Here is a 27209-nt window from a genome sequence, read left to right on the forward strand (position 1 = left end):
TCGCCTCGGATTCACTTCTCCGCACGTCCTACCTTCCAGAAAGTGGTCGCTTTTCTGTTCAGAGAGTTGTTGCTATTCCTTTCTTCGATCTCCTGTTGAGTTTGTAGGTGTTCAGAATGGTTTGATCCCTATCCAGCTGAATTCCTGAGAGGAGATGAAATCCAGGTCTCCTACTCCTCCGCCATCTTGCTCCGCCCCCAGCTAAACCTCCTTTTTATTTACTGCTGCATCCCCAGCCCTCATGGCAGTGCTGATCAGAGAGTAGTCATTCAATTTCTGAATCCAAGCTACATATATTTTTTATGAGTCAATGTTTATTGAGATTAACTCACATGTTTGCAACTTTCTTTGTTCTTTATTCTTTTTATATTTTTTGCCCCCTTGATCTTCTCCAGTGATTATTTCCCTTTTTCCTAGAGAACATCCTTTGCAAATTCCTGTGGATACAGGTTTCCCAGTGGTAAATTCTTTCAATTTTTTATTCATCCAAAATGTCATTATATTGTTATTATGGTTACAAATTCTAGGTTAGCAGTTTCTTTCTGACTTCTGCTGCTACTGTGAAGAAGTCACCTGTCAGTCTGTTACTCCCTTGAAGGCAAGTTGCTCTAGTTGCATTAAATATTTATTTGATTTTATCCAGTTTCACTATGATGTGTTTAGGTACAGATTTCCTTTCATTTAGTCTGCTTGGTATTTATTGGGATTCCTGAAGATTGGTGTTTTTCATCAGTTTGGGGGGAATTCGAAGCCCAATCTCCACAAATATTGCCAGTGTCTCTTTTTTCTTCTTCTAGATGCCAGAACTTAGAATTTCTCATGGAATTCTCTGTGTTTTATATTCTCTTCCATGTTTTCCACTGTTTTTGCTGCTTGCATTTTACATTCTGGAGGGTGTCTTCTGACCTGTTTTCAGTTCACTCTCTTCAATTGTCCAATATGTTGTTGAATTCCCATTAAATTCTTAATTTTGTTTGTGAATTTTTCAGTTCTCAAATTTCAATATATTTCTTTTTCAAATCCTCTAAGTCACTTTTTTCAGCTTCCTGCTGAAATTTTTGGAGCTTACTTTTCTTTTCCTCAAAAATGGTAAGCAGAATTGAACTGTGTCTGATAATACCTATCACTATTTTGATTATTTTTATCACTGCTGGTTCTCATTCATGATATTGTTTTTCTTTATGCTTCAGTGAGTGCTGGGCATTGTGTTTGAAAAAAAAAGTGTTTGCTGGAGTAATACGAGGCTCAGGTTAACATTCTCTTCCTCTAAAGTGGGGTACTAACAATCTAGGGTATACTTGCAAGCTCACAGCCTGAGATTTCATGGGCTATTGAGATTTAAAAAAGAAGTGAGTCTACTATTTGGACAAAGGTTGGTTTATTTTTGTTTTACTACTATTCTTAGGGTGTAGCCATTTGGGGTCCCAAGTCCCTGTGTTGGGTGGGCCCTGAACTCTGACTTCTCCCTTTTGCTCTAAGAGGCTTTTGAAAGCACATATTGGCTACCTCTTCTAGATCAGCAACTGCTCAGAGGACAAACCTTTTCCCAAGCCTTGGATTTTTATCCTGTAATTACTCATGATCTTGATAGATCTTTGATACTTTTAAGAAAAAAAATTAATAATATATTTAATCAAGATTATTTATTTATCTATTTATTTATTTATTTACATATTTCTGAATGTGGTTGGCTTTGGTCAAATTACTTAGCCCTTCATTATGCAAAACAAAAATTATTTCAAGCATCCATTCCATTTTCTTGATATCCATTTCTCTCCCTCCTTTCTCTCTCTCTTTTTCTTTCCTTCTCTTTTAAAATATTTATGTACTTTTTTTTTTCGGAAGAGTATATGAAAGATAAACCTTAAGAGTTCTTGAATGTCATTCTTTTGCTTTCATATTTGATTAGTAGTTTGATTATACATGGAATTGTTATAAAGTCATTTTATATTCAATTTTGAAGACATGATTTCACTATTTTCAGCATTTATTGTTCCTGATGAGAAAACTAACACTATTCTGTTTTTGTTTATATATATATATATATATATATATATATATATATGGAAGTCTCCTGTTTTCTAGGGAAATCAGCACCAGGAAAGCCCACTTAATAGAAATTTATTTAAATTGGGTTGTTTTGGGGTACTGTTTTCTTAAAAATAAATGATAACATGATATGACATCTCCCAAGTTATATTTCACTTTCTAGCACAGTCATAAAAATAGCAATTTCTACAAAAATATTTTAAGACTTCCCTCCAGGAGCTTATCTTAGATTCTTTAATTTTTAAATGATTCTCCTTTGAAAATACTTTCCTGTTATTTTCCTGGTTGATTTTCCCCTCATCCATCATTAACTGATCTTACTCTACTAATCCTCATTTAGCAATGGCTTTGTTGGTGATTCAAGAAGTAACCAACACTTTCATCAACTCTACGAAATCTAACATTTTTTCAAGATTTGCAATTTTATTTTAAAATCAACTTATGCTATATATGTATTACCATACATTTATTAAGATATTTATTTTATCATGTGTTTATTAAAAATTCAGTAAAAGATTGACCAAAATAGTTTGTGATGCGATTGATGAGGACAGATGTTAGAGTGACAGGGGGATGGGTATTTGAGTTAGGAGTAATCTTATAGAGGCCAGGCAATTAATGTTATTTTTGAGGCATGACTGTGCTTCTGTATGCAATCTCATGATTATAAGAAGACAGTAGTGAATCTATCAGACCTCATGGATCTTACATAATTTGTTTCTATAGCCTTTTCCTGGAAGCTTCTAGGATATTCTCTTTATATTTGGTGTGTTACAAAATTTCATGTGGCTATTTCTAGATACTAGTCTTTTTCATTCATTGTGCTCAGCATCTACATCTTTCAGTATGAAACCAGGTGTCTTCAATTCTGGGACATTTGCCTCTTTGCTTTTATTTTATCTGACAATATGATCCATCTACTTGCCATCTTCTAGAGATTTTAATAAATCTCTGGTCTGCTGATAGCTCTCTCTCTTCCCTTTTTGGTGCTGTTATGAACTTACTATCTTCTGTATCTCTTTATTGTAATTTTTACAGGAATTTTGGAGGAAGGAAGGTAAACATCTATGTTGATAGTCTGCCAAGTAGGACCAGAAGCTTCAGTATCATTTATATTAGATGCAAAGTACTTTATTGAATGGAAATAGCTGCATCAATCTATCTTCATCTCTCCATCTATACCAACTCCCTATTACTGGATATTTAGGTTAATATTTTTTTAAAAAAATGCTGTCCATAATTTTTGATGTTTCCAATTTTAAAATCTCCCTTTTCTCTGGATACACATAGAAATTACCACAAGCAAAATACTATTTTAAGTTGAATAAATTTACATTCTACATTAGTTAAATATTCCATTCTTTTTAATGTGACAACAACTTGAGGACAAATTAGGAGAGAATGGCTCTTTTGAGGGCCACATAATGAGATGATTCAGTGGAAAGGGCTTTTCACAGTCAGTCTAGAGAGATATGAATACTCAGGATAGGCCTCAATTTTCCAGCACAATGCAAACTAGACCCAGAGGAGAGAATATGGTAACTGCTGATATTGAGAGGTCCATACACTAAAAGCAACCAAATTTTCCCCAGCGCTAGGATTAGGCAGTCGTCCTCAAGAACAGTTGAAACAGTAGCAAAGAGAGGCATTCTCTGTTAGGGAAAGTTGAAACCAAAAGTGAGTAAAAGAGGTTTTGGACTGCCTATTAGGAAAGAGACACATTTTAGGACTTTATGGATGGATGAAATATTTTGAATATGAGCCCTAAATCAATTATGCTAAACACTCTAAAATTCACTCACTTTTCAAAGTTTTTTTTTTTTTTAATCATTGATTTGCACAGCAGAAAGATGAGCCTGAAAGTAAATGTGTTTTCATGGTAAAGTCATATTGGTGCTAATTACTAAGCTATTGAAATCCTTATTAATGGAGTAACATTCAGAGCTCAGAGATTTAAAAAGTAACACCAGGGCCTATAGAAGGGCTTCTCAATGAGATATGGGACATTAATCCTCCAGATAGCACCTGTTTCTTTAAGTGCTCCACTGCTCCAAATTAATCAGAAGGGTGGATGTAGTGAACTTCAAGTTGTGGCTGAGCTCTTTCTCCCAATACGGGATCTCGATGTGTGTCCCAAAGCAACGAGTGGCCAAGATCCCTTTGTGTCACAGCTGGTCACAGTTCAAATGTGGCATATAGAGAAGCTTTTGTTAAAAGATGAAAATTATCATCATTCTAATCATTAAAATTAGCACAACTCTATCTTTAATTTTTTCCTCAATTTTGTAGATTTAATGGTTCTCCTGAGCAATAACAGGTAATTTTGCTTATCTGTTAAGAGGTAACTTTTTGAGTCTAGCTTCTTTTCCTTGAACCAGTGCTAGGCTTACTAGAGATCTTCTAATGATGAGCTGATTCCGGAGTGGAAAGATCTCTGAAGCTACTCTGAGTCAGATGGCATGAGGTGGAGTAAAAGAACTTTGGGCTAGGAGTCAAAAGTTCTAGGTCTAATCTTGGCTTAGCTGCATTCCACCTCATCTGTAAAATGGGATTAATAGTGCTAGCTCTGCCTAACTACAAGTTTGAAGAATAAATAGGACTACAGCATGTGAAGGCAAGATATTAACATTTATTTTATACTTGGGAATTTTTGGTATTCTATTTTGAGAAAGAGGAAGAAAATGCCTTTTCATCCTCTCCTCCACTGATAGATTCTTGGGTATATTAGTTGGCTCAGATTGCCTGTAATAATACCACAGACAGAGTGGCTTAAGCAACAGAAATTTACTTTCTCATGGTTTTGGATGCTAGAAGTCTAAGATCAGGGTTCCAGCCAATTCAATTTCTGGTGAGAGTGCTTTTTCTAGCTTGTAGATGGGAGCTTTCTCATGTCCTTACAGGCCTTTCATTTTCTATGCTTTTCTTTTGAGGACACTAATTCTATCAGATTGGGTCCTCACTCCATGACCTCATTTAACCTTAATTACTTCCTTACTCCAAATACAGTCCCACTCGGGTTAGGGCTCCAACATATGAGTTTTGGGGGTGGAGTTGGGGGATACAGACATTCCATCCACAACATTAGGAAAGATTACATGATCCCGAGCCTCTGGAGTCCTCAGCTGTGGACTCACAACAAAGACCAGTGACTCAGATGAGGCATCAACAGAGAAAAAAGGACCTAAAGATTTGCTTTCCAGAGCCTTTCAATTAGATCTTACATGGAGACTCTTCCATTCTCAGATGGATATGTCACTTTTGAGATGTCCTGCCAAATATTTTCATGCAACTTTGGACATTGTCAAGATGTTTTGAGAAATAATTGGATTCAGGACATCTGCACCAGAGTCTTAGCACTTAATTGTTTTTATGGATTGTTCCACAGCAAATTTCTTAAGAGAACCTCCATACCTCCTTTATGTTTGAGGAATCTATGCTATAAAGACAGGAAAATAATGTGATTTTTAATTTTAAAGATTTTATTTATTTATTTGAGAAAGAGAGAATGAGAGACAGAGAGTATGAGAGGGAGGAGGGTCAGAGGGAGAAGCAGACTCCCCGCCGAGCAGGGAGCCCGATGCGGGACTCGATCCCGGGACTCCAGGATCACGACCTGAGCCGAAGGCAGTCGCTTAACCAACTGAGCCACCCAGGCGCCCCGTGATTTTTAATTTTAACCAGAATATGGCAGCCATGTAAAGCACTAGAGAAAAATTGATTCTTTAGAACTAGGAGGGTATAAAAGGAAACACTGTGAACAACCGTATGTTGGAAAGATGCATCATTTTAGCCCAGGTATTTGGCATTTGTGTTGATACTTTGCATACTCTGTATACAGTCCTGGGGTGGGATAGGTGCTATGATGAAGTGGCAGTGATCTGTGTCCTGCCCTAAGATAAGGGAACAGCTAACAGGGAGCTCATCCTGAGGTGGTGGAGTCCCTGAGAGAACAGTGGTCCCAGGAGCACAGGATATTCATAAATCAAGAGGTGCTCACTTCAGAGATGTCTTCCAACAGGAACTAGGGTCCTCATGCTTGGCTTAAATTTGGGGCAGGTCCTTGTCTTTGGGAAAAGAACAGTCCTAGATAAGCTTGTCTACTAGAAGGTTAGCCAGGTAAGGGGTGGGGCAGAGAAAACAATGCAGAAGCTCAGTGACCAGAACTGGGGCACAGGGTCAGGCTAGAGTAGGGTGACCTGCTTCTGAGATTGGGAAAGTAAGAATTTTACATTATTCCTGGTGAGATAGAGGATGATGTCAGGAATTTAGGTTTATGTAAAGGTAGTTTTTCTGCTGCTGTCTGGCTAATATTTAGTTTTCTTCCCATTTTCTGAACTAGGAAGCCTGACGTATGTGGACCTCAAATGACAGAGCCATATTTTCTTGGAGAGACTTTTCAACACCCTCTAAATAACCTTATAATTTTTTATAATTTTAGGTGAAGGCTCTGAGGACTAACAATTTACTCAGGTTCACAAAGCATTTCTAGGAGCAGAGTCAGAATTGGAAGACAATTCCATTTTTCCTAATGGGAAAATGATCACATAGTGATAGACAGTTTTTGCTCTGCAAGGTGTTAGCCTGGTGAGCATCCTTTTTTTTTGTTTGTTTCTGAAACAGGATGTTAAATGAGACTCTTCTTGGTTTTGTCTGAGACCTCAAAGGCTGAGAACAAAATTATATTTGCTGAACATTCTTGTATTCCAAAGTGAACTGCTAGGCTACCTGTGGTAGACATGCCAAGGATGTGGTCACCTAGGGTATGAAAGCACTGAGTAGAAGAATCAAACTGGTGAGCACCTGAGGTACTCTCTACCTTCCCCTCATCATGGAGGAGGATGGCCAGGTGCTTTCTGCTCACCTCAAGCCTCTCAGAGGCAGAGCCTGACACGAAGAATAGGGGCCCAAGAGATTGGTGTCTTCCTCAAGTCTAAGAGCTCTGAGGATGAGAAGTCACTGGGTTGTGTGTGTGTGAAAAACTGCACATCTACCAATGGCAGGGGTGGTGGTGTTTCCTCTGAGGGCCATGCAGAAGAAGGAACACCATTAGAGCAAGTCTTCAAAAGGGGTGCAGGAGCTGCTGGTGGTGGGTGGCTATGCATAGGCTTTCAACAAGATAGTCTGCGTGGGGTGGATTACCAGAGTATGAGGGCTGATGTTGGGGTCTGGAAGAGGCTGATAGAAACGTGTCACGCCTGTCCTGGGATATGCAATTGGAAGCTTCTGGTGGGGGATGCTGAGTTTCTGAGAAACCCACAGAAGTACCTTGTGAGTATAAACATCCACCAAGCTCAGAAAACAGCCTTCCTCACCTGTCCACTCCAGGGGCTCAGAAGCCACAGATTGGGAGGGAGGAGCAGAAGGGCAAGGTGAGGAATTGAAGCAGTTGCGAACAACCACCCTTGCCTCCCTCACTGAAGGTTTCCTGGGCTGTGGCAGGCTCAAAGTGGGGATGTTTTAAAGGATGTGTAGGGTTTGGTTATTGCTCGGCACTACATATTTCAGATACTGAAAGAGAAATATCTTTTGGCTAAAAGTGACCTGAAGACGTCTTAGTATTTGAGAGTAGTCAGAAAAAATTTATGAGATTTTCTTGAGATTTCATCCTTGGGCAGAGGAAGAACTAGCCCAAAGAGCAAGTTTAGTGTGTGTGTGTGTGTGTGTGTGTGTGAATGGAGGGAGAGGGCAAAGGATAGTAGTGGTAGAAATCTGTATGCTATGAGGTGATATTCAATCAAATAAATGGTGTTACTTCTGTAGTTCCCGGGTTGAAATCCATCTAATACTTACCAAGTTATCTCGTTCTTACAGATAACATAACCCATCTGTCACTAGAAAGTAAACATCTTGAGCATCAATTCAGTGGCTTTTTCTCTAACATGTAATACAATGTCTGTCATATAATAGATGCTCAGTAAATATTTTTGGATGAGCAGCTACTTGGAGGTAGTATCACTTACTGCTTAAGAGTTTAGGTTCTGGATTCTGAGAATCCTGGGTTCCAGTCACATTTCCAATCCACCATTTTCTAGTGCTGTCATTTCGGACAATTTAGTTTCTCTGTACTTCAGATTCCTGTATTTAATATAGATATAATAGTTCTACCTCAGTAGTTTTCTTTTCAGAATTACACAAAATAATGTAATGGTCTGACTCAGTAAGTGTTCAATATGTAATGATGTAGCTTATTATATTTTGCAAATTGTCGCTGCATGCATTTTATTACCCTCTCATAAAGAGTTTATACTCTACACACATATTATTGATTTGAGTTGAGTTTTAGCAAAAAGAAACATGCTACTTTTAAGGGCCAATTAAAATAATTTCCCCTCCCTCCTTACTTCTTTTTTCACTTCCTTCCTTCCTTCCTTCCTTCCTTCCTTCCTTCCTTCCTTCCTTCCTTCATTTTAAGAATATTACCTGGGGTGAGATATGGGGAGGCCAGAACAAATCAAGAGAGAGAAACCAGGAAGAGTTTCATAGTTTATTGTACTCACCATTCTCTGGGGAGAACACAGCACACAACACAAGGCCACTCAGGAGAAGCACCAGATCAGTCAGGCAGGAGGGGAGAGAGGAACTATGGGTAAGTGCCTTTATCGTTGGTTCTGAGTGAAGGAAAAGGCGAGGCAGGGCAAGCAGGTTTAGGATTGGCCAATTTGAAAATATCAGTGGGCTCTGGGACTTAGGGCCTGGCCCTGGTTGTAGGTGCCTGGCCCTTGGGCAGTTAGAGCAGGTATATAGTGACACGGAGTGTGGGAGCTGATATGGGAGGTGGTTGGGGGTGTGGACTTAATTAGCTGCTTAAGAAGGTGAAATGACCAGCCTCTAGTCAGGGCCTCCAAACTGGGTCAAGACAGTATTTGAAAACCTATATTCCACTACATAGAGTCAAATGTTAGCAGGAACTGAGGCAGAGGTTTTTACTAGGTAGGAGAATCTGTTATGTGCACATTGTAAATACTAAATTCTGCAAATGCATCTGCTAGGCCAAGGCATGAGCAGCCTAATGCCATTATACTCAGTTATCTTAACATGTGAAAATTTCTGCCTAAGGGGAGAGCAAAAGGATTATTGCTACTTAATATTTGCTTAGCACAGCATATTTGGGGAATGTTTCAGAATATCTTATGAATGAATCTCGAAGTACCTGAAAGTTGTAGCTATGTCTATTTATACATATTACTGAACATATATTGAACATTTTTTTCTCTTAAAACCATTGAATTTGGGAAATTGGCCCATAAATATTGAGTCTCTCAGTTTTTCAAGTCAGAGTCTCTCGACTGCCCTGCTAGAATATGTCACTGAGCAAAGGGAGCATTGAGAAAACATGGAGAGACTATTGTATGGTATTTTTCTTTCATTTCTTTGTTTTGTTTTTTGGGAAGAAAGGAGAACAAAAGGAGGCAGATATGGGGAGTGAAAAGTTCAATACAGTGTATAGATTTGTAGTATTTACTGATTACAGCAAAAAACATAAATTTTCTTGCCTCTTATTTAAAAATAGATCTCTGAATGTGTCTCCCACATTCTTGTAATGAATAACAACCACATTAGTATTCTAAAGAAAATCCTGGTTATTAGATTTCTATAGTAAAGAATTGTTTCAAAAGACCTTACTTTACGATCTTGATACATGTTACTGGCATCAAATTATTTTTAGTTCAACTGGCCACAGTTGGGAATAAACCTAGATTCTATATTGAATATTCATACTGTATAAACATCTGATTATATAGCCAATGTAAAGATACGGTCTATGGTTTTTACACAAACCATGGTAAAAAGGAAATTCAAATAATATGAGACCTATCTTGTAAGCTTCCTGGTACCAGACAGATATGTCAAGCTCATTCATATAAAAAATGTATTTCATTTAAAAACTTAAGGTCACTAAGTAAATACCATTTCAGTAAGCAAGCAATTCAGATAAGAATTTATACATTTACAAATATACTTAGCTACCAAATGAAAACTTAGAATGAGCTGCAGGAGTTGTTGTAATAGCATATATAGTCTGTATATTCATAGAGAACATAAGGTATGAAACACCGAAAGAATCATGGAATGCAAAAGAACACTAACAGAAGTCCTTCTCTGGTTGTTACAAACCATGTGACCTTGGGCAGATTGGCCTTGCTGGGGTTCAAGTTCCTCAGGTGAACAAGAGGGAGGCATATTAAATAATCCCTAAGGTTTCTTCTATTGCAGATGGCCATGGTTTCTTTTTTATAACTTATTTCTCATTTAGGAATAAAATAGATAAAATGCAAGGTATAAAATATGAATTGCATTGTATAATAGGAAATCATGAATTTCGTGTTGGCATGTTTTTTTCTTTTCAAAATATTGTTGTTGAAGTTCAGTTGATATGCAATAAATTGTACATATTTAAAGTGTACAATTGGAAAAGTTTTGACATTTGGATACATCTGGGAGGGCATCACCCCAGGTTTTCTCAGGCCTTTGGTATAACTTCTCCCTTCTCCCCTTCCTTGTCCTTCTCCTGCCCTGTGCCCAGGCAACCACTGATCTACTTTCTGTTTGTATAGTTTAATTAGCATTTTATAGAATTTTATATAAATGAGATCATACAGTACATGTACTTTTTATTTTTGGTCTGGCTTCTGTTACTCAGCATAATTATTTTTTTAAAGATTCATTTATTTATTTGAGAGAGAGAGAGAGCAAGCATGGGGGGAGGCGCAGAGGGAGAGAAGCAGACTCCCCGCTGAGCAGGGAACCTGACATGGGGCTCAATCTCAAGACCCTGGGATCATGACCTGAGCCGAAACCAAGAGTCAGACACTTAATTGACTAGCCACCCAGGCACCCCTCAGCATCATTATTTTGAGAATTACTTGTGTTATTTCATGTATCTGTAGTGTAACCCTTTATATTACTGAATATTATTCCATTGTAAGAATGTCACAGTTTATCCATTCACTGCTTGATTCACATTTGCATTGTTTCCAATGTGTATCTATAACACATGAAGCTGCTATGAATATCCCTGTATGTCCCTGTATGGTCCTATGCTTTCTTTTGGGAAAATATCTAGAAGGGAATGGCTAGATCTTATAGTAGATGTCTATTTAACTTTTAAGAAACCACAAAAGTATTTTCTGAAGTGATTGTACCATTTTATATTCCCACCAGTAGTGTATGAGAGTTCTAGTTCTTCCATATCCTCACCAATGACTGGTATGGTCATTTAATTAAATTTTAGCCACCCTAATGGGTGTAAGGTGGTATCTCATTGTGTTTTCTTTTTTTTTTTTAAGATTTTATTTATTTATTTGAGAGAGAGAGAGAGAGCATGCAAGAGTGAGTGGGGAGGGGCAGAGGGAGAAAAAATCTAAAGCAGACTCCACACTGAGTGCAGAGCCCCATGTGGGGCTTGATCTGACCTCGAGATCACAACCTGAGCGGAAACCAAGAGTCCAATGCTTACCCAACTGAGCCACCTAGGCGCCCCTCTCATTGTGGTTTTAATTTGCATTTTCCTAATGACTAGTGATACTGAGCATCTTTTCATGTGCTTATTTGGCCACTGGATGTCTTTTTTACTGAAGTATCTGTTCAGATTTTTTTTCCTTCTGTTTGTAATAGGATTGTTTGTTTTCTTAGTATTGAGTTTTGAGAATATATAATTTATATATTGTAGCTATTCTTTTAAGGTTAGGTGGGACCAGAGCAGTGCTCTGTCTCCAGCTAAATATCCCCCAATACTGAGGTAAGTCCCTTCTGTAGTCTCTGCCCAGTGTCCTGTGAATCATGAGGCTTTCCCGTCTGGTTGGTGGGAACAGGCACTATTCTTGGACCTGTGTGAAAACCAGGCACTATTACCTGTAGTTCTTTGGAGTAGTTCTTTCTTTGTCCTTGGGTAATTTCTGCAAGAACCTATCCTGATTAGTAATCAGTTGAAAACTTAAGAGAGACTCTCTGCAGGCCTCTGGGGTCCCCTTTTCTGCACTTTTCTCCTTTCTGGAACTCTGTCCAGAGAATTCTAACTGCATTGATCTCAACTCAGGGAGTCTGTTGGGCACTTCTTGGTTTCTCCCTACCTGGCAGCATACAAGAAACTGGGGCAGTTTTGGGGCTTATCTTGTTTGCTTCTTTAGAGTTCACTGTCATTTGTTGTCTGATATCTAGTGTCTTGAAAATGACCTTTACGTGTTTTTGTCTTTTTTTTTTTCTTTTTTGCTGCTTCAGGTGAAAGGTAAATTTGGTCCCTTTCCTCCATTTTGGCCATAATTAGAGTGATTTTAAAATTATTTTGAAGTTTGCATAAAGTCCTAATGTGAGCCACTGGCCATTTGGGCGTTATATTTGCTTGCTCATAATCTCACTATTATTAACATTTTGGTGTATATTTCTCTAGTTCCCTTTCACTCTTTTTCTTAAACAGCTTTTTTGAAATATAATTCACATACCATACAATTCACCCATTTAAGTTGTGTCATTCAATGGTTTTTAACAGTCACAGATATGTGCAACCATCCCCACAGTCAATTTTAGAATATTTTTTATCACCGCAACAGGAACTTCAAACCCTTATCTATCACTCCTGTCATTCCCTTCCCGCCTAGTTCTAAGCACCCACTAATCCACTTTCTCTCTCCGTAGATTTGCCTACTCCATACACTTTGTATTAGTGGAATCATATAATATTTGGTCTTTTGTGGTTGACTTCTTTCACTTAGCATCATGCTTTTAAGATTCATCCATTCTGTAGCCTGTTATCAGTACTTTCTTCTTTTTTATGGCCAAATTATGTTCAACTGAGTGGATATATCAAAAATTTTTAATCTAGTCATCTGTTGTTAATAATGGAGGTTTTGTTTCTACCTTTTGGCTGTTGTGAATATGGCTGCTGTAAACATCATGTGCATGTATTTCAGTACCTGCTTTTAATTATTTGGATATTTCTATGAGTGAAATTGCTGGGTTGTATGTTAATTCTGTGTTTAACTTTTTGAGGAACTGTCAAACTGATTTCCACAGTGACTGCATTATTTTATATTTACATCAGCAGTGTACAAGTATGCCAATTTCTTCACATTCTTGTAAGCACTTTGCTATTTTGCATGTTTAAAAAAATATAGAGAGGGCGCCTGGGTGGCTCAGTTGGTTAAGCGACTGCCTTCGGCTCAGGTCATGATCCTGGAGTCCCGGGATCGAGTCCCGCATCGGGCTCCCTGCTCGGCAGGGAGTCTGCTTCTCCCTCTGACCCTCCTCCCTCTCACGCTCTCTGTCTCTCATTCTCTCTGTCTCAAATAAATAAATAAAATCTTTAAAAAAAAATAGAGAGAGAGAAAGGGGAACCCTCTTACACTGTAAGAATGTCTCTAGCAGACTCCACACTGAGCGCATCGACTGTGGGGCAGGAGCCCAATGTGGGGCTCAATCCCATGACCCTGAGATCATGACCTGAGCCAAAATCAAGAGTCAGACAGTCAACTGACAGCTACCCAGGCACCCAAGATGGTTATATACTTTTTTATTTATTTTTATTTATTTTTTATTATGTTATGTTAGTCACCATACATTACATCATTAGTTTTTGATGTGGTGATCCACGATTCATTGTTTTCATATAACACCTGGTGCTCCATTCAGTATGTGCCCTCCTTAATACCCATCACCAGGCTAACCCATCCCCCCCACCCTCCTTCCCTCTAAAACCCTCAGATTGTTTCTCAGAGTCCATAGTCTCTCATGGTTCATCTCTCCCTCCGATTTCCTCCCACTCGTTTTCCCTTCCTTCTCCTAATGTCCTCCATGCTATTTCTTATGTTCCACAAATAAGTGAAACCATATGATAATTGACTTTCTCTGCTTGACTTATTTCACTTAGCATAATCTCTTCCAGTCTTATCCATATTGATGTAAAAGTTGGGTATTCATCCTTTCTGATGGCTGAGTAATATTCCATTGTATACATGGACCACATCTTTATCCATTCATCTGTTGAAGGGCATCTCTGCTCTTTCCACAGTTTGGCTATTGCCGCTATGAACGTTGGGGTGCATATGGCCCTTCTTTTCACTACATCTGTGTCTTTGGGGTAAATACCCAGGAGTGCAATTGCTGGGTCATAGGGTAGCTCTATTTTTAATTTTTTGAGGCACCTCCACACTGTTTTCCAAAGTGGCTGTACCAACTTGCATTCCCACCAACAGTGTAAGAGGGTTCCCCTTTCTCCACAACCTCGCCAACATTTGTTGTTTCTTTCCCTGTCCATTTACCTATTTTTAGTGCTGCTGACCACTAGACTCCTGAGCTTCTTCAAGTGTAACTACAGAATTATCCTTGACTCTTTCCTTATGGCACTTTTTCTCGGGTCTTCTCTTTCTTTTTCCCTTCCTCCTCCGTTAGGACTTTATTTCTAAACAATTCCTTATCAGTCTCTCTCCTTCCCCACACTGCTTCTCATAGTTACAAAAATTATCTTTGTCTATTTTTTCTTAGGAGTCATGACGACTACCAATTGCTTAATTCAATGAGATAGGCCTTTATTCTGAATTAAGAAATGTCTTCAGGGGCACCTGGGTGGCTCAGTTGGTTAAGTGACTGCCTTCGGCTCAGTTCATGATCCTGGAGTCCCGGGATCGAGTCCCACATCAGGTTCCCTGCTCAGCGGGGAGTCTGCTTCTCCCTCTGACTCTCCTCCCTCTCATGCTCTCTGTCTCTCATTCTCTCTGTCTCAAATAAATAAATAAAATCTTTAAAAAAAAATGTCTTCAATTGTCATCTAGAATCTTGCTTCCACTCTAAGCCCACATTCTATTCCCAGACCCCCAACTCAAAATTTGTATTCCTCTCCTACTACTTCTTGGTTTACAATTCCTACTTTAGCAAAACAAAACTATTCATATTTCTTTACTTTAGCAAAGCAAAATTCACTGCCATGTATAATTTACTGACATCTGTCTACAGAACATCATATAGACACACTGTTTTGCAGTATTTATTACTTACTAACATCCATAAAAATGCATATCCTCTCCTCCTTCCAGCGCCTGTTTAAAACAAACTTGAGACAAGAAGTATGTCCATTTTAATGCTACTCCAGTTATTCCAGCAGCCTTTTTGTGATGCTGTTATTTAGTTGTAATTGATTATGCAGAGATGCCTTATTTAAGAAAGTACAGTGTATAGGCATGTAAAATATATATATAAGATTATGATTACTTTTATAAATTTGATTCACCATTGGATCCATTTAAATGTTAGCTTGTATTTTTTGGAAGCTATAAAAATTTAAACTGGAAACTATTGTCTTCAACAGTATGAAATCTCTATGTATGTATAAATCAATAATTACAAATAAATAAAATGAATTGCTTCAAACACATGGAAGAATATAAGCCTTAGTATAATTTCAAACATATAAAATTTATTATTTAATGCTTTGGTATTATTTTATAAAGCTATTCCTGGGTATTCATATTTGTCAAATACCTCTTGTGGGTATAGTTTTTAAAAATCTCTCTATAAGTTCAGGCCATGAGGGATAATGGATTAAAATCATTGTGCCATTAAAGGACTTCCTGACCTAAATTCACCCACCCTGGGCATTAACATAATGAATGCAGAGGACAAATATGAGCAGAGAGAGACCTTTTTCATCCTTTGGGAATCGGAGACTTCTAGTAGAGGACACTCATACGGACTCTTGCAGAAAAGATAGAAGTTAGCTAGACAGTGGGGTGGGAGGGCTGAGCATTCAAAGAATAGCAAGGGATGTATGTGCAGAGACCTGAGAGAATGTGAGAAATTGCTAATATTCAGTACTTTTGGAACAAAGGGTGAATATGGGGTCATGGGGAGATATGGCTAGAAAGCCGAGCTGAGGCCGTTTCATGAAGAGCTTTGTAAACTATACCCAGGAGTTTGGCCTTTCTTCTATAGGCAATGGGAATTTGCTTACAATTATATCGTGAAGGAAATATTTCTATCAGTATATTACAAAGTTCTTATCAATATATCATGAAGGAAAAACCTTGAATACTGCTTCTTATATAATGGGTAAGGCAACCTTAAAAAAAAAAAACACTGGCCTCCTCTTATAAAAAGTGTATCAGCAAATCAGGTTCACAAGTAATGTCAGTTTTTCTGAGTTTCTTAGATTTTGTTTTTTGTAAAGTACTTTTATCTTGTTTTCAAAGATCCAAAGTATAGAATTGTTTACTTGTTTCTAGCAGCTATATTTTTCCCTTCACAGATTGTCCCTGGCTTTGAATGTGCCTTTTGAAATGGTGTTTTCCAATTTGATTCTCAGGAGTAAGGCCTCGAGCATGAAAAACATGAATTTTTTTTCTTAGAAGCAAGTGAGCTTTTCTTCTTTCCTGATGTACACAGATGGTTTCGGATGTATCAATGCTGAGAGCCAGTTACAGTCAAAAGATTTTTTGGTCTTTGGCAAGCCCTAGAGGGAAGAGGAGATTAATGTCACATGTCCTTCCCAACGTCAGACTGGAAGAAGGATTGGTAACTAAAATGAATGTTTTAGTTTTAAGGTGAAGAGAAACTTGAACCTTTGACATTATCTGTACAAGTGACAGTGAGATGACTGAGAAAGCACGCAGGGGCTGGGAGGCACACTGCTCACCTTGTTTGCAGTGGGGAAGTACTTTACAAAAAACAAAATGGGCCAGAATTTAAAAATGGAAATGGTGTGTCCTTGGGGTCCTGGCAAGTGAAAGGTAATGGCAGTGAGAAAGTTCTCAGAGGTGGTGAAGTTTCAGAAGTGAGTAAGGATCACTTGCACGGTCATGGTTCCCACCCAGAGATTCACCCGGTGAACTCTTCTCTGCTCAAAATTGGAAGGAATTTGCATTAACATGGGAGGCTATTTTCTTGGAAAAGCCTCTTAGACCTTAAGTAAGTTGGAAGAGACTGTTTTGACAAGCTTCATGAAAATGGTGTCAGGAAAAGGAAATTACTTGCTTTAATAACTCTGACATTATTGGTGTGTTAAGTGTTTTGCATTCTGTTTGGTGATTTGCATACAGATGGGGCCATGTGGACTCAGAACTGTGTTCCTTTGTGTTTCTTCCCATTTCTAGCACTACAAGAAAATGAGTCAGACATGCAGATCAAGTTGTCCTAAAAGAGCCAGTGATTTTAATTAGTTGTGAGAGAGAAGTTAACCTAAGTACAGCATTGGGATTTGAGTTGGAAGAATATTCTGCTTAACTGTTTCTATCTTGGCCTAGTACCTACAAAACTTCCACATTGCCATAGGATTTTAGAGCTGATGGGGCTTAGAAATCATGTAGTCCAGGTGGGTCAGGACTTCTAGTCTCCTGGCTTTGGGTCAGCTTTTCCCACTATCTTGTGCTCTCTCTCTCTTTACAAATTTAGAACACAATGGCTGTCAGTTAAGTTTAGGGAATTTAAGTATATGATGACCAAAGAAACGCATCCTTGCCAATTTAGATTTTGGTTCTTCTACAGATCTTGTAGTCAATTCATGTGTTATTACTCGGATATAGAAATTGTTGCACCAGACATCTCCGCACCTCTCCTTGTAGACGTGAGGATCCTTGAATCTTTGAAGCCTTTTAGGAACCTATCTTGACATTGCAAAGACACAGATACAGAATCATACCAGTGTTAACCTTTTTGAGCCTCAAACTCCTATCTTTAAAATGGAGTATTAAAATTGTCCTTTTGTCTTATAAGAGTCCAAGCTTTTTGTTCATCATTACACTTCTCTAGAATACTCTGCTTTTCTTCACCTTTCCTTCTTTGAAAAACTCAGCTCAAATTCCAATTCCTCCAAGTTTCATGATCTTCTCAGCTCCTTTCTATTATTATTCAATTCTTTTGGCAAGTAATGTCACTACATGATACTTTTCTTACACTGTGGCTATTTATTCTTTTGTGACTTTTAGCATTTTGATACCTTATATAAGCTCCAGATTGCTTTTAGAGGGTAAAAACCATGACCTTTCCAATTTTACATTTAGCAGAATGCATCTCAGGGTGTTTACCACATATTATATGTTTAGCAAATAGTTATAATTTTGATTTTATGTTGCTATAGGTTTTTTTGTTTTTAACAAAAACATATTTACAAAAGCTTGGCAAATGGTGGTATACATGAAGACATTTATTTTTAAAGTGCAGCATATTAGTTATTTTCTTCACTGGATCTCTTTTATTTCTTAGTGTGAAAAGTACATCTATAATATTACACCTATAAATTTAATATCTCCATTATTAATTTACCTTATATTTTATTTTATTTTTTTATTATGTTATGTTAATCACCATACATTACATCATTAGTTTTTGATGTAGTGTTCCATGATTCATTGTTTGCATATAACACCCAGTGCTCCCATGCGGTACATGCCCTCTTTAATACCCATCACCAGGCTAACCCATCCCTCCATCCCCTCCCCTCTAGAACCCTCAGTTTGTTTCTCAGAGTCCATAGTCTCTCATGAGAGACTACCTTATATTTTAAACATAAAAGTATTAAAAAAATAGAATTAATTATTATTTTTGGTGACAGTTTCTAAGCTCAAAATTTTAAAACATCTTTAATCTGTGTTCAAATATGGTCATTTTGATACCAAAATTGAAATTTTGCTGACCATAAAATGTCAACTCCTATATAAGGAGGAAATAAGGTAAATGGATTTTCATTGAAGAGACTTTGGAAAACAGGTCACTTCAAAAGAGATCAAGATTAGAGAATACTTTGTTCTAAACCTACTGGATGAAATAATAAGTGCTACAATTAATAGAATGGTATCTGGTACACATTAGGTCTTAGAATTGCCTAAAACTTTATGAGGTGATGGGCCCTGAATTTTTATGAGATTTATCTCCAAACCTCTGATTCACATATGTTTCATAAAGGTAAAGAACTTGCTATTTTTTGTTCATCAGATCCAGTCAGCATAATGTCATCAATATAAGGACCAGTATATTCCTCTCCTAGTGCTACGGTAACAAATGGATACTGTAACAAATAAAGTTGGTGTCTTACAACAATACAAATCTATTGGGGCGCCTGGGTGGCTCAGTCGTTAAGTGTCTGCCTTCAGCTCAGGTCATGATCCCAGGGTCCTGGGCTCGAGCCCCGCGTCGGGCTCCCTGCTTGGCAGAAAGCCTGCTTCACCCTTTCCCACTGCCCCTGCTTGTGTTCCTGCTCTCACTATCTCTCTCTCTGTCAAATAAATAAATAAAATCTTTTAAAAAACAATATAAATCTATTATTTTATAGTTACCGTGGTCAAAAGTCCTAAAATTAATGTGTTGGCAGGGCGACATTTCTTCTGGAGATTTTAGGGGGAAATCCACTTCGTTGTTTTTTTCAGCTTCCTTAGGGTACCTGCATTTCTTAGCTTGTGGTCCCCTCTTCCATCTTCAAAACCAACAGGATAGCATCTTCAAATTTCTCTCTCTCTTCTTCTCTCTCAATCTTTCTCTTTCTGATTTCATCGTCATGTCACCTTCTTTCTTTCTCTGACTCTGGTCCTCCTGCCTCCCTCTTATTCTGACCTTGTGATTACCAAACAGACTAAATTAAATAAGAATGCCCCCTTCCTTATGCAGAGATATGACTCTAGTTATGCGTCTAATGGCAATAAGTCATTGAGGTAATGGGCTTCTCCCTTGAGGGGATGAGCCTTGAAAAAATGGGCACCTTGACTAGACAGCTGCTCTAGATGAGGTTAATACAATGTTTTTAAGCAAGGGAAGGCTCCCCAGATCATAGGAGAACAAACGTCTTGCAAATTCTGAGCAAAAGAGGCTCAGAATTACTTGAGTTTTCAAAATTCCGATTTTCATCCAAGTGCAAACAGATGCCCTTATTTGTCCTCTGACCTCAAGCATCATAACTTTCAGGGGAGACTTTGAGTGTCTGTGAATCCTGCCAATCAAAAAATTAAATTTGGTATTTGCTTTTCAGCAATATTGGTCTTATAGATAAACGAAATAGAGATCCTTTTAGGGCTGCCATGAAAACTTTTCAGTTCTCTGACATGACTTGAAATGGGAGTTTAAAGACCTAAGGTTCTCTCTCTCTTTTTTTTTTTTAAGCAAGTCAGTGCACTCAGAAGAACCCAGCTCACACCACTGTCCTTGCGATGATCTCTGTTGACATATTGACATAATGATCAAGTGTAACAGTTGCTTGAGTCCCCAGGGAACTCCATCACAATTATCCAGAGCTGATAATTTGATTAACTATTAATGCCATTGCATGTCTTGGATTTTTCACATCCTATTTCCATTTGGCTAGGAATTCAGTACAACATTGAAGTCTAAAGACATGATCCAAACTGAACTCAAGACCAGAAGCCTCCATATTGCTTGGGAACATGTTAGAAAGGCAAATTCTCAGGCGCTTGCCCCAGACATACAGAATCAGAATCTGTGGGAGTGGGACCCAGAGATCTGTGACTTATAAGCCCTCCAGGTGATTTCGAGTCATGCTAAAGTTTGAGGAGCAGGAACACCTTAGGTTTGCTGAGAGAACAAAAGGAAGAGGTTGTAATTATGAATACTTAGACACTTAGAGGAGGAGAGCTTGCAGAGCTGACATTCAGACCTCTGAAGAGCAGGTGCTTCTTGATGGTGTTGGAATCTGAGTTCAGAGGAGCTTCCCCAAGGGCTTGGGATCCACACCTCTGAAGACGGGGCCCTCTCTGAATAGTGCTGCTATCTGGGGGTGCGGGAGAGAGTGGGGCTGGCTCTGCAAGTGTGTAAACGGATTCACTGCTGCTACAGGCAGGAACCACTACTGCCAATGCCAAGTGAAGAAGCAGGGCTGGGGGGATGCTCGTAGGAACTGCAAGCCAAGTCTCTTCCGCCTCCCCTAGACTTGCATTCTCTCTCTAGTGCCCTAGACTACAAGAGCCTACAACCTACTCTCAGATGGGTGCTCCAGAGGGCACATCTAGTTATGTGACTTCTCTCCTAATTGTCTTAAGAACCACTTAAGTTCTTATATAAATTCTTTAGTGAACAGCCAAAAATGGACTTGGAAATAGAGAGCTCAGTTCTGACAGTCCCTTCATAAAGAAGCTGGGGAATTAATACAATAGTGTTATTGCTGTGACCAACTACTCAGTGAGGAAGATCAGGTTGGCTGAGGAGTTTCTGGTGCAGGAGGTTTTTAGACTTTGTTTATAAGTGGCTTCTGAGGATTTGGCTTGAATTTACAGTATATGTATCTGAAGCCCCCAAAGACAGATGTATATGAACACTTATCTATCATCTTGTAATCAAGGGGGAAATGAGCTACAGATTTCTTGATTTCTTTGCCAGAGGCAATGACTTTCCTCCAGTAACATAAACACAGATGCAGGGAACCATTCCATTTAAACCTCTTCCAAAGTTCATGGATATTTTCCCTGATATGACTAGTTCTGGTGCTCAGGTTGGGTTTAAAGTGCTATTTTTTTTAAAGATTTTATTTGTTTATTTGACAGAGAGAGAGAGAGAGAAAGAGAGGATACAAGCAGGGGGAGCTGCAGGCAGAGGGAGAGGGAGAAGCAGGCTTCTCACAGAGCAGGAAGCCCGATGTGGGACTCAATCTCAGGACCCTGGGATCATGACCTGAGCTGAAGGTAGATGCTTAACTGACTGAGCCACCCAGACGCCCCTAAAATGTTATTTTTAAGCTATCTATTTTGATACAGTGGACTTGTTTAAAAGTAAAGCCATCATGGGTAATAAACAATGGACTTTAACCTTCAGCTACAATAAGCTATAATATTATTACCTTAAAATGATAAAGCACTGTGATATTCAAAGCACCTTTTCATGCATTATCTTTTTCTTCTTGTTGTTATTAAGACAATCCTGTAAGATAGAAAGGGCAGCCATTATCACCATCACTTTACAAAACTGAGTCCTCAACAGGTTATGTGATTGCCTGAGGACGTAAACTGGTAACTGGTGGGTTTAAAACTGGGACTCTGAGCTAACTTTTTAAATACAAGTTCTGATTTATAAGCATTTTGCAGTGGTATTCTAATAAAAAAATTAGAAAACCTGAATATATTCTTGCCTCAAAAATAGGATGGAATCAAAGAAAGAACAATGGACCAGAGACCTGGATCCTACCAACTGAGTGATTTTGGACAAGCTGCTATTCTTTCAGGGCCTAGTTTTATCACCTATACAAAGAAAGTGTTGAACTAAATTATCTGTGGTGTCTCTTTCAGACCTAGCATTGTATGAAATAATTGGTGTTCAACTGTCTAAGTTCTAGATTTTTCTAAGCGATTAATTCCCCTTTACCATCCCATCTCTACTCATTCCTCCTGCCCCCATACACATCTGACTAACTGAGGATATAATCTCATACATGTGAACTGTGCAGACCTCAACATTCCAACTGCCAAAATATCTCCCCCATGAGCTTGCCACCATGCTCTTGCCTTATTTAACGTTGCCTGAAATTCCCAAAATAGAGCCTCTTTTTGAGGGATCATGAGAAAGTTGGCAGATACTGTGTATTAGTTTGCTAGGGCTGCTGTAACACAATACCACAGACTAGGTGGCTTAAATTAATAGAGATTTACTTTTTCACAGTTCTGGAGGCTAGGAGCCAAGATCAAGGTGTTGGTAGGTTTAGTTTCTTTTGATGCCTCTCTTCTTGCTTTGCAGATGGCTGCATTCTCACTGTGTCCTCATATGTTAAACCTGGGTCTGTGTATTACCTTTTTTTTTATTTCTTTGTCTAAAGACATTAGTCTTTAATTGCTTCACTTAAACTTAATTACCTCTTGAAAGACACTGTGTCCAAATGCAGTCACATTCTGAGGTACCGGGGGTAAGTTCTTAAACTTACGAATTTGGAGGGAGACATAATTCAGCCTATAACATACAGACCCTAGAAAGATTTCTTTAAAACATTCTCTAGGAGTGTTCCACAAATAAGTGAAACCATATGATAATTGACTTTCTCTGCTTGACTTATTTCACTTAGCATAATCTCCTCCAGTCCCATCCATGTTGATGTAAAAGTTGGGTATTCATCCTTTCTGATGGCTGAGTAATATTCCATTGTGGAACATAAGGAATAGCATGGAGGACATTAGGAGAAGGAAGGGAAAAATGAATGGGGGGGAAATTGGAGTGGTAGATGAACCATGAGAAACTATGGACTCTGAGGAACAAACAGGGTTTTAGAGGGGAGGGGTGTGGGGGGATGGGTTAGCCCGGTGATGGGTATTAAGGAGGGCACGTACTGCATCTAGCACTGGGTGTTATATGAAAATAATGAATCATGGATCACTACATCAAAAACTAACGATGTACTGTATGGTGACTAACATAACATAATAAAATTAAATTAAATTAAAAAAAAACTTTCTCTAGGAGTAAGGGAATAAAGCCATAACATAGACCCTCAAAGTAGAGATGGATATAACTGGAGGAAAAGGTATGAAATCTGGAAGGAAGAGTTGCTGATGAAGTGGATTGGGGCGCCCAGAAGACACCCTTTGCTGAAAGTAGGCTGTACTCACTGCTGTCCCTATAGAGGTAATGACTTGAATCAAAAGAAATTTAACTTATGATGTCTCTTAAGAATAATGCTTTGGAGGGGCCCTGTCAGAAAAATGAAACAGTATTCTGTGTTTTCAGCCTCAGAATTCACTGTTTTCCCTCATCCAAAAGACATATACCTTAACTGTGTTTTAGTTCAAGACGACAAGCAACTTTTCAGCAGATTTCTCTCTGGAAATAGAGACAGTCTACTAAACAAGCAGATAATTCATTAGCCTCAAGTAGGTTTGTGCGTTTTCAGTTTTTCGTCCCAAACATAGACATGACATATATGTCATGACTCACAAAATGTCTAGATTGCCCTGTCCAATATATTAGCCACTAGTCATTTAAAGTTGAATTGATTACAATTAAATAAAATATAAATTTAGTTCTTCAGTTGCACCGGCCATATTTGAAGTGCTCAATAATCCTGGATGGCTACCATACACAACAGTGCAGATGTAGAACATTTCCATTATCACAGAATGCCTATTGAATAACACTGATCTAGATTATTTTTCACATAGATACCTATTGATAAAATACATTCTCGTTTAATGGAACCAAACTTGTGCTGTAAAATATTTTGTTCCTGTATCAGTTAGCAATGCATTCAGCTATAAATAACAAAAACTCAACTATAGTGGCTTAAAGAAGAGTTTATTATTCCTATTGTAGATTCAGCTGTTCACCAGTGTCAGGGCTCATATCACCATGATTTTCTTAGTCTTTCCTTCACGGTTGAAAGGTGGCTACTTTGGCTCCAATCATTTCATCCATATTTAAGATAAGAAGAAGGTGCAGGGCATCTGGTGGCTCAGTTGGTTAAGTGTCCCACTTTTGATTTTGGCTCAGGTTATGATCTCAGGGTCATGATCTTAGGTTATGAAGTTGAGCCTTGTGCTGGGCTCCACACTGGGTGTGGAGCTTAAGATTAAGATTCTCTCTCTCCCTCTACCCTTCCCCACCGGCTCTCTCTCTCTCTCTAAAAAAACAAAAATTAAAAAAAATAAACAACAACAAAACACACACACACGCATAAAAAAATTAAAAAAATAAAATGAAGAAGAAGAAGGTGAGAGGAAATGTGTGGCATCTGTATCAGGAAAGCAAAAGCTTTCCCAGAAATCCCTTAGCCAACTTCGGCATGTATGTAAGCCACAAGGATTTTCTATGCCCACTCATGGAATATAGTTAGGAATAATGGATTGGGAGTCATGGTTAGGACAGCCAAGCAACAAGCAGTGTCTTCCATAGCTTTCTAATAGGATTTGTGAAAAATAATTCCTGATGTCACAGGGACATTAGCAAGAAACAAGAGATTATATCCCATCATTCTTCTAAAGAGGACAAATATTGAAGGTCTGGATTTTCTTCCTATTCAACAATCCATATTCTCAACATTTACAAAATAGGAAGGAGTGGCTACCTCTATCTGAATTATTTATACTGACTATGATAATAATAGTGAGCACACAGAACAATTGAGAAAGTATGTCTGTTACTCGAAAGCAGTGTGATGAAGTGGAAAGTGGATAGATATTCTTTCACCCGTCGATGTAATTAGTAAGTTGATTGGGTCTCCTATCCTAAGTTTGATAATCTGTAGGATGGAGATGGTTGTGAAATCAAATCAGCCAACACATGTGAAATGTGTCTGGTGTGGACTAAACACCTCACAAACATTACTTCTGTATCCTGCTTCTTTTCATATGGTGTGCAGAGTGGTCTCAAACTGAGCTTTCAGAAATGATCACATAAAATGCCATAAAATTTCCAAATACAGATTGAAGTCTTAATGTGAAGTATTAGCCTAGTAACAAGTACTCAGAAAAAGTATCTTAAGTCCTTTGTTTAAATCTGGTGATGTCACACTTATCACAATGTGTTCTTTTATTTCCCTGAAGTTAAAAATTACTAAGAAGAATTAAAGATTTATTTTTTTCCCTTAAATTTCTTTTACTTAGTTATTGTGCAGATCTGGACATAATTTACAGTAAAATTGACCTCTGCTTAGTGAGCTTCAGAAACTAAAGAGTCTCCGAGAGGAAACACATGGAAGGGGAGGTGATCAGAGGAACAAATGTGGGGAATGATGACAGGCAAGTTTTCTGTATCCTCAGCAACTTCTAGCCAAGAAAGATGGTTGTCACAAGAAACCACCTGGGCCCCAGAAGAAGCCATTCTGGAGAAAGAGGAAGAGGCTAATGAAGATTTACAGGAGAATAAAATTTATCTAATATTAACAATGAGAGCGTTGGAGCCATACAGCCATCCTCAGGGTAAGCAAGGCAGAGAGAAAAGTGCACAGTTAGAGCAATCATTTGAATTGCTACTGGGTTTTTTCCTTGGATATAGTGGCCACCTGGGGCTGCAATCAGCTTAATTATACCTACAACAAAAGGAGTAGCACAAAGGAAACAGGTATACCTGAGGAAAATCTACTGTAAATAGTTGCTGTGATGGAGAGGAATCTTAGAACCCTAGATTTCCCCTGTGAAATTAAATGGGTCACAAATTCTACTGGCTCTTGCAATATAGGAAGGATTTGGAAGGTGGACAAAGAAGCTTTCTTCTTTGTTGAGGTTGTTTGAATTGAAGTCTTCCCAAAGCCTGTCTTAGGCACCCTACTTCTGAGATGAGATTCTACTTGGAATGCTTGGTACATGTAAACAGCAAAATGGAATTCACAGAAGGGTAGTTAGAATGGCAGAACAAAATGAGATTAAGAAGAGTGATAAGTTTGGCTAGACAGTAAGGAAGAGGACGGTAAGCATTTTGTTCCATATTTGGAAGGCAGTAAGTAGTGAGGGCCAAAGGGAATTATTTGCTGTGTTACTTGGGGCATAATGAAGCGTAACGAGGTAAAATGAAAGTAAGGAGAATTTAGTGAGTATTTGAAATGCCTCCCGCCAGGAGCAACTACAGGTTAGCCTTCTTAGAACAGGCCTAATTTAGCACAACGTGCTTTCTCTGGGATTGAATGCTATCCATTTCACTGTAGAATCCTTTCTTGCAGAGAGCACTGCAAACACTTCCTTCAAAGCCCCCCTTTTTCCATACTTGCAGCATAAAAGTGAGCACTTTTACTGATGATTTAAGACTGCTTTAGGCTATCACTAGAAATAATGTTGCAAGAAGCAGTTCTCTATTGTTTTGCATAGTCAACCATTTAAAACTGCATGCTTTTCCCCCTTCAACAAACCACTGTCTTGATTTGGGTAACCACAAAAGTGGAGCTTGAAATAAGGATTTAGTGCACATGATTTATTTGGGAAGTGATTTCAGGAAGTAGGAGGAAAAAGAGGAGTAAGACAGGAGAAGGAAAAGCCAATAAAGGCTGCATTCTAAATTCTCTACTATTGTAGGCAATGAGCGTTCAACTCACAGAATGCTTTCCAGAATTCTTTCTTAGGCCTGGGAAATGGCAGCATTTATCCACTGGCTTCCACTGTCGTTGGTTGAGGGTAACCCTCGGAGATGTAAACTGCCCAGAACTTCCAGACACTGGGTTCCCACAGATTTGGCAAAAGGTCCTAAGCAGAAAAGCAAAGGTGTCGTGAAGTGGGAAGCTGTAGGTTACATGGAAGTGTCCGCTACAGATGTGGCTAAAATCAGAGGTGGGC

Source organism: Leptonychotes weddellii, chromosome 9 (assembly GCF_054177405.1).
Source record: "Leptonychotes weddellii isolate Sample4059 chromosome 9, ASM5417740v2, whole genome shotgun sequence".
Classification (NCBI taxonomy): domain Eukaryota; kingdom Metazoa; phylum Chordata; class Mammalia; order Carnivora; family Phocidae; genus Leptonychotes; species Leptonychotes weddellii.